Below are 13,279 nucleotides of genomic sequence, written 5' to 3' on the forward strand. Positions count from 1 at the left end.
ACAGCTGAGAAGAGGTACCCACATATTATCTGGCACTGAAAATCAGCAGGAATTATGTCTGCCAGGGAGAGACAGACTCTGCTACAGACACAGGTGTCCTCTAAAAGTGCCAACATACAAAGTCTTATTTGCACCAACTCATCTTGGGCTCTGGCAGAGAGAAAGCAAAGCAAACTAGAATTGTATGAGGAGAGACTGGGGTTTGTGACTATTGAAGGGACAGCTGCCAGGGTCCCAGTGCTGAGCCCCTTTCCACACTGGAGATGCCATTGTTCTTGGGAAGAGCACTCCCCTCCTAAAGCATAAGCCTGGGAGAAAGCAATAGTGTTATCCTCTGGACTACTTCCCACTCCACCCTGTGCAGCTTGAGCCCTCTTGAACAGTCAGCTGCCTGGGTTGGGGTGTAGAGACCTGGGTAGACTCAGGGGTTGTCAGGGACTGAGTTGTGTAGCTTTGTGGGGGCCATTCCTCCCACTTTCCCATGAACCTGACTGGTGCTTCCCCTCACAGGAGACTTGATAGCTCCTCCATCTGTATTCCCAGTGCTCCCACCATCCCAACTTCTGGTAGCTCCACCATGCTGAGTTTGGGTTCCCCAGGAGGTCTGGGAAGAACCTGAGACAAACTGAGTTGTGTGGCTCTGGGGAAGGAGTCACTCTCATTACTTTCCACTCAGCTTAAAGGTGCCTCCTCCTCATGGGAAATCCACTATCTCTACCCTCTTAACTCCTGGTGATACTGCTTTGCTGAGCTCAGGCTCTCATCAGAATCTGGAGCAGACTGAATTATGCAACTCTAGGATGGGGAAAATTTTTCCTTGCCCAACTGGTCCAGAGCCTTCCATCACAGGCCAAACCTTAGTCATTTTTGGTCTGATAAACTCTGCTGGCCCCATCATTATGGCTCCCTGAAACCCCACATCACCCCAAAGGTCTGAAAGCACCTGGTAAGGGGCAGCTAAGCTTTGTATACACTGGGAATTTTTATGAGTGGCCTCAAACCCAGCAGTGGCACCAAGTTCAAACCTGTATCAATCTGGTGAATACCAGTCTCCCCACCTACATGCCCCCATGCCCAGCAGAGGCAGCCACAGACTTTTATTTGTAGCTATAAACAGTTTGCTGAGGTCACTCACAGACAACATCTTACATTGCTCTGCACCAGAATTCCTCTCAAAAAGCCCAGTATGAACATACCCAGTGACCAGCTTTAGACAACATCAGAGCAGTACCCAATAAGCTTTACAAGCAACATATTCAAAGGGAGATCTCAGAGAGTACCAGTCCTTGCTGGGGTGAATTTTGCTTCATGTGGTCAGCACTTGGACAGCAACTCACACACTGTAATCAGGATTGATCCTAAATCAGCCAGATCCTAAGTCAATCCCATGCACAAATATGCCAATAATGACCAAGACTCAACTACAACCAGGAGATCCCATATAAACAATGCAAAGGACATTCCTGGAGAGCCCAGCTTGGGTAATTAAGGAGACTGTGCAACAGGACACCTATTACATGAGGCCATTTTACCAAGACTGGGATCCATAGCAGTAGAAACAAACACAAAGGTACAGCCAAAATGAGGAGACAAAGAAACATGTTTACAATGAAAAAAAATAGGAGGAATCTTCAGAAAAATGGTTAAATGAAATGGAGACAAGCAATTTGTTAGACATAGAATTTTTAAAAATGGCTATAAGGATGCTCTTGGAATGTAGTGAGAACTAAAAGAATATAAAAAAGACAGAAACCATAAAAATGGACTACTCAGAAATGAGCACAATACCTGACATCAAGAATACACTAGAAGGAATAAACAGTAGGTTGGATATGGCAGAGGATTGAATCAGCAGTCTGGAAGACAAGGTAGAAAAAACCCCACCCAATCAGAATGGTAAGAAGAAAAAAGAATTAGAAGCAATAAAGATAGTTTAAGGGACCTTTGGAACAACAGGAAGTATAAAAACATCCACATCATAGGGGTACCAGGAGGAAAAGAGAGAGAGAACGAGGGATCAAGAACTTATTTAAAGAAATAATGGTTGAAAACTTCCCTAACCTGGTGAAGGAGAAAGACACTCAAGTTCAGGAAATGCAGAGGGTCTCAAACAAGATGAACCTTTCAAGGCCCACACCAAGACACATCATAGTTAAAATGGCAAATGTAAAAGACAAATAAAGAATCTTAAAAGCAGCAAGAGAAAGGCAGTTACCTATGAGGTGGGAGCTCTCATAGGACTGTCAGATGATTTCTCAACAGAAACTTTTCAGTCCAGAAAGACTTGACATGAACTATACAAAGTGCTGAAAAGCAAGGACCTACAACCAAGACTACTTTACCAAGCAAGGTTATCACTTAAAAGTGAAGGAGACATAATGAACTTCCCAGACTAGGAAAAGCTAAAGGAGTTCATTACCACCAAATCAGTATTACAAAAATTGTTAGAAGTTCTTGAGATCCAAGATAGCTGTGGAGTAGGTCGATATACACTCTCCCACTCCGGGTGCCAAACCAGATTTACAACTAAAATACAGAGCAATCAACCTGAATAACCAGCTGAAGGACAGATGAACAGGAGGGTTATATCCAAGAATTTATAGAAGAAACTACACAGAGAATGGTAAGGATAGAGAAATGGAGAAGGCTTGTCCCTGCACCCAGGTGTGGTGGCTGAAAAGCTGAAGGCGTATCTAGGCAGACAAAGTCCCCCCTTAGGATCATGAGGTATCAACCCCATGCTAGGATCCTCAAACCACAGCATCAGGGGAGGGAAGAGGAGCCTGCATGGCATCTGGCAGCAAAAATCAGTAGAGACTCTGCCTTCTGAAAAGAGGAATGTGTCTGCTAGTATTCCAGGTGCTTTTCTAAAGGGCCCATGCATAGTGCTCATTCTTGGGCACCCACCCAGGGCTCAGGTAGAGGGAAGGGATCTCTGGGCATTCAAAATCCCTTAAGTGAGTGAAGTGGCTCCAGAGAGAGAGCTGGATGGTTGGCTATTGGTGTCTCAGTCCTGAGGCAACATCCCACACCACTCTTAGGTACCATAGGGTTGGGCGGTCCTATTCTTATAGTACTAGCTGGTGAAAGTGCACAAACCTGATCCTTCAAATACTGGCAACACCACCTGCAAATTTCAAGTCCAGAAAAGGACTGTTGGTTGCACCCAACAGGGACCTGAGGTGAACTTTTTATGGAGAATCTATAGGCAGACAGATGATCACTGAATGGAGTGGCTTTAGAACAGGGGTCAATTTTTCACTTCCTCCCAACAGAAGACTCTCTATTCAGGATATCTGACAGCATGCAGCTGCAGAGTAGGGAGGGGCATGCAGTCTGCTTCACTTCCACCAGCCTGCACCACCTTCATTAGATGGCTGCTTTGATTTTGATTCCCAAATCTCAATGGCCCCATTCTGCTAAGCTCTGGTCTGTGAGAAGAAAGAAGCACAGCTCAGATCTGGGACCTTTTGTGTCACCCCCTTGGAGCCTCCCCTCAAGTTTTCTAGTGGCATTCTGTGGAACTATAGGGAGGCCAGCTGCTTGTTCCCCACCCTAGGGCTGGTGTCACCCCCAGTAGAGGGCTGCCTTGATTTGTTCCTTAAAGTCCCACAGGTTTTCTCCTGATAAGCACAGTTCCACTGAGGGAAAGGGAGCAAGGAACACATCTTGGAACTGGGACCTTTGGAATGTGGCTCCGTCAGGGCCTCTGATGGCATGGCTGTGGAGCTAGGGGGAAGCATACAGCTTACTCTCTTCATGCAGGCCAGTGCCACCCCCAGTGAAAGATTACCTTGATATGTTTTTATAAGCCCTACTTGTCCCATTGTGCTGGGTTCAGTTTTGCAGCAGGAAGGCAGCTTTACTCAGAGCTGGTACATTCAGAGTGCATGCACCTCAAAGGCTCCAGTATGGGGGGTTCAAGCATGGCTACAGAGCTAAGGAAGAGTGCAACTTGGTCCCCTTCTGCATCCCAGCCAGTGCCACTCCAACACAAGATTTACTTGATTGGTTTGCCCAATTCCCAGTGACCCTGCCCCATTCTGTCCTGTCAAGCTTTCTCCTGTGTTGGGGACTGCCCTGTCTGGTCTCAGGAAGCTGTAACACCCCATGACTTAGGCTGAGTGAAAGACCTCCAGACCAGGAGCCACTGAAGGAGACAAAATTTATTTCCCTGGCATGATCGGCAGTCAATGACGGATTACAATTCTCTAAGAAAGAGGACGAATCTAAGATAGACACGATCACGTGGGATGCCCTGAGAAAAGGGGCTGTGGAAATGAAGGGGTGATCCACATCAATCCCTGCCCCCTTGGCTTTGTCAAAGACTGAGTCTTTGCTCTTGGATGTGAGAAATCCAAGATTCCTGGCTGCCTTTGTCTTCTCAGGCCTGCAGGGGTGAAACAGCCCAGACTAGAAATGGTGGACACCCGGGGTAATCAGGCCTGAGGCATAGAATATGCAAGATCCTGTGAGATCTGTTTGCTGGAGGATATTATGACCTTGGAATTTAAAAGCACAGGCAGGAAACTTTTGGAACCTGTACCTTTTTCATATGTTTAAAACTCCAAACCTTGCCCAGAATCTCAGCAGGACTTGTGTCCCTACCTTTGTAAGTTGTTTACATCTTTTAATATTTTCTGCCAGACTGTGAATCCACAAACTAAGTCTGTTTTCTCAATAAAAATCTGCTTGGGTATGGACACGGGGTGCGCTCCCCACGTGAGGGGTGGCCATGGCGCCCTCCAGGAGAGAGGGTGGCCATAGGCGCTCCCCACGTGAGGAGTGGCCCTTCTGTCCCTATTCCCCCACAGGACCTGATTGTCTCTGTGTATGTTTTTAGCATGTTTCAACAAACATCCACAGCCGAGATGGATACTGCAGGCCAGTATCCTCCACACTCCTGCAGTGGGAATAGCTGACTGTACCCAAATTGAACCTATAGCGTGCTCCTCTTGGGCGAGCTAGAGTTGAAGACTCTATCAAAGACTGAATGGTATGATTCTGGAGTAGGGGCCCCATTCTTCTTATTGAATGCCTGACCACATTACATCCAACCAGGCGAGCCACTAGCCCCATCCTCCCGAGCTGGTTGCCCTTCTGTACTGAACTTGCACACTGTGGAAAGGTTAGTGGGCCTGGCTAACGTGGGTTCGCTCTATAGCTTTTTTTTTTTTTTCATAAGATATGCTAGAAGAGGCCCAGGAAACCTAGAGGAGAAAGGCAGAATAGCGGACATGTGGACATCAGCCTCAGGAAGCCTTGGACTTCTATTGATCTGCAGCCAGCTTGGAGCTCCAGAAAACCAGTCCTGGAACACAGCCTGGCCTCTTCCACACACACACAGGCCCAGTACACAGAACCACAAACAGTGAATAGCACTGTAGTTCCAGATGGGTATTTTAAGGCCAGGTACATACAACATCTGACATCAATCTGCACCAGAACCTTGGCCAGGGGGACCCCAAACTAATATACACAAATGGTGGAATTCAGACCATACCAGAGCTCAACTGAGCTGGTCACACAAATGGCACAGACAAAAGAGATTCTAGCAGGCACCAGGCCCTTCCAGGAACAATTCTTTGAGGGATAGCCACTGAGCTATGACTCATACATGGAGAAAAAAATCTACCCCTGCAGCCAGCCAGTCTGAAGGTGAACTCTATCTACAAATGGGCCAATAAAATTCAAGTCTCAACTACAACAGGAGAGGGCACATAGTCCAATCAAAAGTCATTTATGGTGGTGGGAAGGGCTGCAGTGGTGGGGAGGGGTTGGGGGAAGGCAGAAAAATGTACTTGAACAACAATAAAAAAAGTCATTTATGGTACACCTAGCTCAGGTGATCTAGAAGACTGTGCCACTGAACCCACAGGCACCCATATCAGAAAGCCCTTATAACAAAGTTAGAAGTCATAGAAAATCTACCTAATACACAGAGACAAACACAAAAAGACAGAAAAAAGGGGGAGATAAAGATATATGCCCCAAATGAAAGAACAAGAGTACTCTTCAGAAAAAGAATTAAATGATGTAAAAGCAACCAAAATATCAGATGCAGAGTTTAAAACTGTGGTTAAAAGGATGCATAGGGCATTAGGGAAATAATGGATTATCTTGGGGGGAACTTAAATAAAGAGAGAGTAAACTTTGAAAGTAACATAGAAACTATAGAAAAGAACCTGTCAGAAATTTTTAAAAACACACACACACTAGAAAAATCAGCACCAGATTACATGAAGCAAAGGATCAAATTTGTGAATTACAAGACAAGAAACAGTAAGTAACCAAGCAGAGAATCAAGAAGAAGAAAGGATTAAAGGAAACAAGGAAAGTTTAGGAAACTTCTGAGAAAACATCAAGCATAACAACATCTGCATCATAAAGGTACCAGAAAGAGAAGAGACTGAGCAAGGAATAGGGAAATTTTTTGAAGAAATAATGGCAGAAAACTTCCTTAACTTGGTAATAGAGAAAGTAAGTTACACAAGTTCAAGAAGCACAGAGAGTCCCAATTAAGAAGAACCCAAAGAGACCACAACAAGATATATCATAATCAAAATGACAAAAATTAAAGGCAAGGAGAGAATTTTGAAGACAGCAAGAGAAGCAGTTAGTTAACTACAAGAGAATTCCCATAAGGCTGTCAGCAGATTTCTCAACAGAAACACTTCAGACCAGAAAGGTATGGTGTGAAGTATTCAAAGTGAGAAAAAGCAAGAGCCTGCAACAAAGACTATTCTATTCAGTAAGGCTATCATTTAAAATTGAAGGCAAAATAAAATACTCCCAAGACCAAAAAAAAAAAAGGAAAAGAAAAAAAGAAAAAAAAAGGCTAAAGGAGTTCAACAGCAACAAACAAACATTGCAACGGATGTTAAAGGGACTGATTTAAGAAGAAGAAAGAGAGGGAGAGAGAAACATGGGTATCAAGAATAAAGTGACAATAAATAAATACCAATTAGTAATAATTTTAAATGTAAATGGATAAAATGCTCCAATCAAAAGCTGAATAGAAAAGAAAACATGACCTGTATACACATACTGTCTACAAGACACCCACCTCAGAATGAAATATACACATAGACTGAAAGTGAAGGGATGAAAAAAAAACATTCCATGAAAATGGAGAGAAAAAATAAAGAAGCTGGGGTAGCAATCCTTATATGTGACAAAATATACTTAAAAACAAAGCCCATAATAAGAGACAAAGAAAGACACTACATAATACTAAAGGGGTCAATCCAACAAGAAAATATAACTCTTGTAAACATATATGCACCAAACATAAGAACACCTAAGTATATAAAGAAAATCTTGGTGGACATTAAAAGAAAAATGTCATAATAGAGGATATTAACATCCCACTGTCATCAACAGATAGATCTTCTAGACAAAAAAAAAATCAACAAAGTAATGGTAATCTTAAAGAGCACACTGGATCAAATTGATTTCATTAATATTTACTGAACATTTCGTCTCAAAGGAGCAGACTATACATTTTTCTCAAGTGCACATGAAACATTCTCAAAGATAGAACATATATTAGAATACAAAATAAGCCTGAACAAATTAAAGAAGATTGAAGTCATATCAAGTATCTTTTCATATCACAATGATATGAAACTGGAAATTAACTATAATAAAAAAACTGGAAAACATTAAAAACATAAAGGCTAAATAGCATGTTATTGAACAATGAATGCTTGAACAGTAAGATCAAAGAAGAAATAAAAAATTACCTGGAAACAAGTGAAAATGAACACATAACAACCCAAAATATGGGACACAGTGAAAGTATTCCTGAGGGGGAAGTTCACAGTATTACAGGCTTACCCCAAGAAGCAAGAAACCTCTCAAAAAACAAATAACCCTATACCTAAAAGAACTAGAAGAAACAACAAACAAATCCCAAAATAGGTATAAGGAAGGAAATAAAAAAGATCAGAGGGGAAATAAATGATATAGAGACTAAGAAAACAATACAAAAGATAAATAAAACCAAGAGCTGGTTCTTTGAAAAGATAAATAAGATTGAAAAACCTTTAATGAGACTCATCAAGAAAAAAAGAGAGAGAACCAAAATAAATAACATCAGATTGAAAAAGGAGAACTAACAATTGATGTCAGAAAAATACAAAAGATTGTAAAGAAATACTATGAATATGCCAAATAATTCAACAACGAGGGTGAAATGGATAAATTCCTGGAAATACACAGTCTTCCAAAACTAAATCAGGAAGAATCAGAAAGTCTGAATAAATGGATTACAACTAATCAAATTGAAGCAGTAATCAAAAACCTCCCAGAAAACAAACAACTGTGACAGAATGTTTCAACAGGCAAATTTAACCAAACATTCAAAGATCAAACACCAGTCCTAAAACTAGTCCAAAAAATTCAAGAGGAGATAATACTCCCAAGATTCTTTTACAAGGCCAGCATTATTCTAATTCTAAAACCAGATAAAAACATTATAAAGAAAGAAAATTATAGGCCAATATCATTGATGAATATAGATGCTAAAATCCCCCAAAATATTAGCAAACTGGATCCAATAACACATTAAGGAGATCATACACCATGATAAAGTGGGTTTATTCTGGGCATTCAAGATTGGTACACTATCTGCAAATCAATAAATGTGATATATCACATAAACAAAAGAAGAATAAAAATCACATGATCATATCAACAAACGCAGAAAAAGCATTTGATAAAATTGAGAACACATTTGTGATAAAAGCTCTCGGCAAAGTGGGAATAGAGGAAACATGTTTCAATATAATAGAGGCCATATATGACAAACCCACAGCCAACGTCATACTCAATGGGAAAAAACTAAAAGTGCTTCCCTTAAGATTAGGATTAGGATAGGGATAATCACTTTCAGCATTCTTATTGAACATAGTACTGAAAGTCTTAGTCATAGTAATCAAATAAGAAAAAGAAATAAAAAGCATCTAAATTAGAAATGAAACATCCAAATTAGAATTAAAACTGCAATTATTTGCAGATGACATGATACTGTATATAGAGAACCATAAAGAACCTACTACAACTGATAAATGAATTCAGTAAAATAGCTGGATACAAAATGAATATCCAGAAATCAGTTGAATTTTTATACACCAACAATAAAGCATCAGAAAAGGAATTCAAAAACAATCCCATTTACAGTTGCATCAAACAATAAATACCATATGATCTCATCTTTACTGGAACATAATCAACAAAAGAAAAAAGCAAACAAAATATAACCAAAATCAATGAAATTAAGAACAATCTAATAATAGCCAGAGATGGTGAGGGAGGGGTAGTGGGGAGAACGGTTTTCAGGAACATGGACAAAACCAAAGGGGAACGTGAAAGCAAGGGAGGGAGGTGGGTTTAGAAGGAGAAGGGGGAGGGATGGGGAGAAAATACAGACAACTGTAATTGAACAACAATAAAATAATTTAAATTAAGAAACAGTAAATTACCTAGGAATAAAATTATGAAAACTGTAAAAGACTTGTACTTACAAAGTTATAAGTAACTGAAAAAAGAAATTGAAGAAGATACAAATAAGTGCAATCATATACCATGTTTATGAAAAGGACAGACTAACGTCATTAAAATGGACAGTCAGTCAAGATAGAGGGATAGGTAAACAGAGATTCCCTTCTTATACAACCACAGCAAAGATTACTGGACTAAAAAAAACAAATGTCACCCAGAATTGTCAGAAAATCTAGCTGTATGGAAGTCCAACAACCAAGGAATTAAAGAAGTCACATTCATCCAGATAGATAGGAGGGGCAGAGAAGCAAAAACATGTGGAAAGGCATGGAGAGACACAGAGATGTGGAACAGGCAGTCTCACACCCATGTGTGGTTGATAAAAATCAGGAGGGATTCCTTGGGAGGGAAGGAGATCTCATCTCCACACCACACTACCCACCACAGGGTTCCAGCACCAGGAAGTTAAGTCCCTGTAACTTCTGGCTGTAAAAATCAGTGGGGTTGGGACAAACAAAGAAACTTCAGGATTCCCAGGAGTCTCCAATTAAAGGACTCACAATGGACCTAGGACTTACACAGACTCACTCCCTCTGGGGTTCAGTACCAGAGAAACTGCTGGAAGGGTACCAGGGGCATACAGGGAGAAATTGAAGTGTCTGGCATAATGGCCACTGCCGGAGACAGTTTCCTGCAGAAAAAACTCCAGAGTCCAGGCAGCAGCATTGTCCCCTCTCTGAGCTCTTGCCCACACAGAGTCACAGAGTGGTGACAAAGATTTCCTTGACCTGACAGTTACATAACACTCTTCCCCATCCAACTTATGGGTGTGCCTTTCTGCAATAGACTAAGCTACTAAGACAGGGAGTCAGAGGAGTCCTATCTAATACACAGAAATAAACATAGGGAGGGTGTGAAAATGAGGAGACAAAAAAGGAAAGAACAGAAAAAAATCCTGAAAAAGTATTAAATGAAATGGAGATAAGCATTTAAACTATCAAATGCATAGTTTAAAACACTCATTACTAGGATGCTCCAGGAACTCATTGGGTACTTCAACAGCATAAAAAGACCCAGGCAGAAATGAAAGTTACACTAAGTAAAATAAAGTAAAAATACAGGGAAACAACAATGGACTGGATGAAGCCAAGAATCAAATCAATGATTTGGAACAAGAGTAAACAAAATATTCCATCATAACAGCAAGAAGAAAAAAGAATCCCCCCCCCCCAAAAGAGAAGAGTCTAAGGAGCCCCTAGGACATCTCCAAATGTACTAACATTTGAATCATAGGGATGCCAGAAGCAGAGGAGAAAGAGCAAGAAATTGAAAACTTATTGGAAAAAATAATGAAAAAAAAACCTTCCCTAATTTGGAAAAGGAAATAGACATACAAGTCCAGGAAGCACAGAGAATCCTAAACAAGATGGACACAAGGAGGACCACACCAAGACACATCACAATTAAAATGCCAAAGGTTAAAGATAAAGAGAGACTCTTAAAAGAGGCAAGAGAAAAGCAGATAGTTACCTACAAAAGAGTTCCCATAAGGCTATCAGATGATTTCTCAAAAGAAACTTTGCAGGCTGAAAGGAGTTGTCAAGAAGTAAAAATCAGATCCAGAAATACATTAAAAAGATCACACACCATGATGAAGTGGGATTCATCACAAGGATGCAAGGATGGTACAAAATACACAAACCAATAGGTGTAATACACCACATAAACAATATGAAAGACACAAACCACATGATCAAATCACTAGATGCAGAAAGAGCATTCGATAAGGTACGCCACCCATTTATGATAAAAACACTGAGTAAAGTGGAAATAGAGGCCATATACCTAAACATAACAAAGGCAATATATGAGAAACCTACAACTAGGATCATACTCAATGGGCAAAAACTAAAAGCTTTCTTCCTAAGATCAAGCACAAGACAAGGTGTCAACTTTCACCACTTCTATTCAACATAGTATTGGAAGTCCTACCCACAGCAATCAGATAAGAAAAATAAATAAAAGGCATCCAAATTGGGGTTCTGGCCAAGATAGAGGCACAGGTAGAAACCCTTCACACAACCAAAAGGAGGATAACAACAAATCTAAAATCAATAAATGACCAAAAGCACCAGAAAATTAAACTGCATGGAACTCTGACAACCAAAGAATTAAAGAAAAAATCAACCAGAATAACCTGACCAGTAAGGCAGCAGACCATACAGGCTGACTCAGTAAAACTGCGATGAGGTGGAGGGCCAGGCAGGTAGGGCGGCTGAAGGTGAAACTGAGACTCAGAATTGACTGTGGAATATAATGATTGCTGCAGTGAGAGAAACTCCCAGTCTCACATGAGAGTCCATTGGAAAGTGCACTAGAGATGAGCAGGCAAGCTGAACTGTTCCCTCTTTGGCCCCTCCCCACCAGGAAACACAGCAAAGAGGGTTGCCCTACCTGGGTGAATGCCTAAGACCTGGCCTCCTTTTAACGTAGCAGGTGTGCCAAGGCAAAGAAATATGGTCCAAATGAAGGAACAGAGCAAAACTCTACAAGAGAGCTAAGCAATGAGGGGATAGCCAACCTATCTGATGGGGAGTTCAAAGCCCTGATAATCAAAATGTTCACAGAACTGATAGAGCTTGGTCAAAAAATGAAAGAAAAATAAAGAAGGATACTGGAAGTGAAATAAAGCAAAATATTTAGGGAACCAACAGTGACAAGAAGGAAACCAGGACTCAAAGCAATGATTTGGAACAAAAGAAATAACATCCAACCAGAACAGAATGAAGGAACAAGAATTTAAAAAAATGAAGAAAGGCTTAAGAACCTCTGGGACAGCTTGAAACATTACAATATCTGAATTATAGGGGTGCCAGAAGGAGAAAAACAACAGCAAAAAATTAAAAATTTGTTAGAACAAATAATGAAGGAAAAGTTCCTCAATCTGGTGAAGAAAGTAGATTCCCAGGAAGGCAAGAGAGTCCCAAAGAAGTTGGATCCAAAGAGGAACACACTAAGGCAAATCATCATTGAGTTACCCAAGATTAAAGGTAAGGAGAGAATCTTAAAAGCAGCAAGAGGAAAGGAAAGAGTTACCTACAAAGGAGTGCCCATAAGACTATCAGCTGATTTCTCAAAAGAAACCTTACAGGCAAGAAGGGGCTGGAAAAAAGTATTCCAAGTCATGAAAGGTAAGGACCTGCATCCAAGATTACTCTATCCAGAAAAACTTTCATTTAGAATGGAAGGGCAGATATGGTGCTTCCCAGATACAGTCAAGTCAAAGGAGTTCATCATCACCAAACTATTATTATATGAAAAGATAAAGGGACTTATCTAAGAAAAAGAAGATAAAAAATCTGAACAGTAAAATGACAACAAACTCACAACTATCAACAAATGAACCTAAAAGAAAAGAAAAACAATGAAAACAAAAATTAAGCAAACAACCAGGACAGGAATAGAATCAGAGAAATGAACATTACATGGAGGAATTTCAGTGGGGAGGGGAAAGGGAGGAATAGGGGCAAAAGTTACAGGGAAGAAGAAGCATAACAAATAGGCATAAAATAGACAGGGAAAGATAAAAAATAGTATAGGACAGAGGACTCAAAGACCTTGTATGTATGACCCATGGACATGAACTAAGGCAAGAGGCTAGGAATGCTGCAAGGTTGGAGGGGCAGGGAAGAGGGGGGAAATGGGGGGAAAATTGGGGGAAATTGTAATAAAATAATCAATAAAAATACCTTTAAAAAGCAGAATAAAAATACCT

This window comes from Phyllostomus hastatus, unplaced genomic scaffold (assembly GCF_019186645.2).
Source record: "Phyllostomus hastatus isolate PE091 unplaced genomic scaffold, TTU_PhHast_1.1 phas_contig_37, whole genome shotgun sequence".
Taxonomy (NCBI): Eukaryota; Metazoa; Chordata; class Mammalia; order Chiroptera; family Phyllostomidae; genus Phyllostomus; species Phyllostomus hastatus.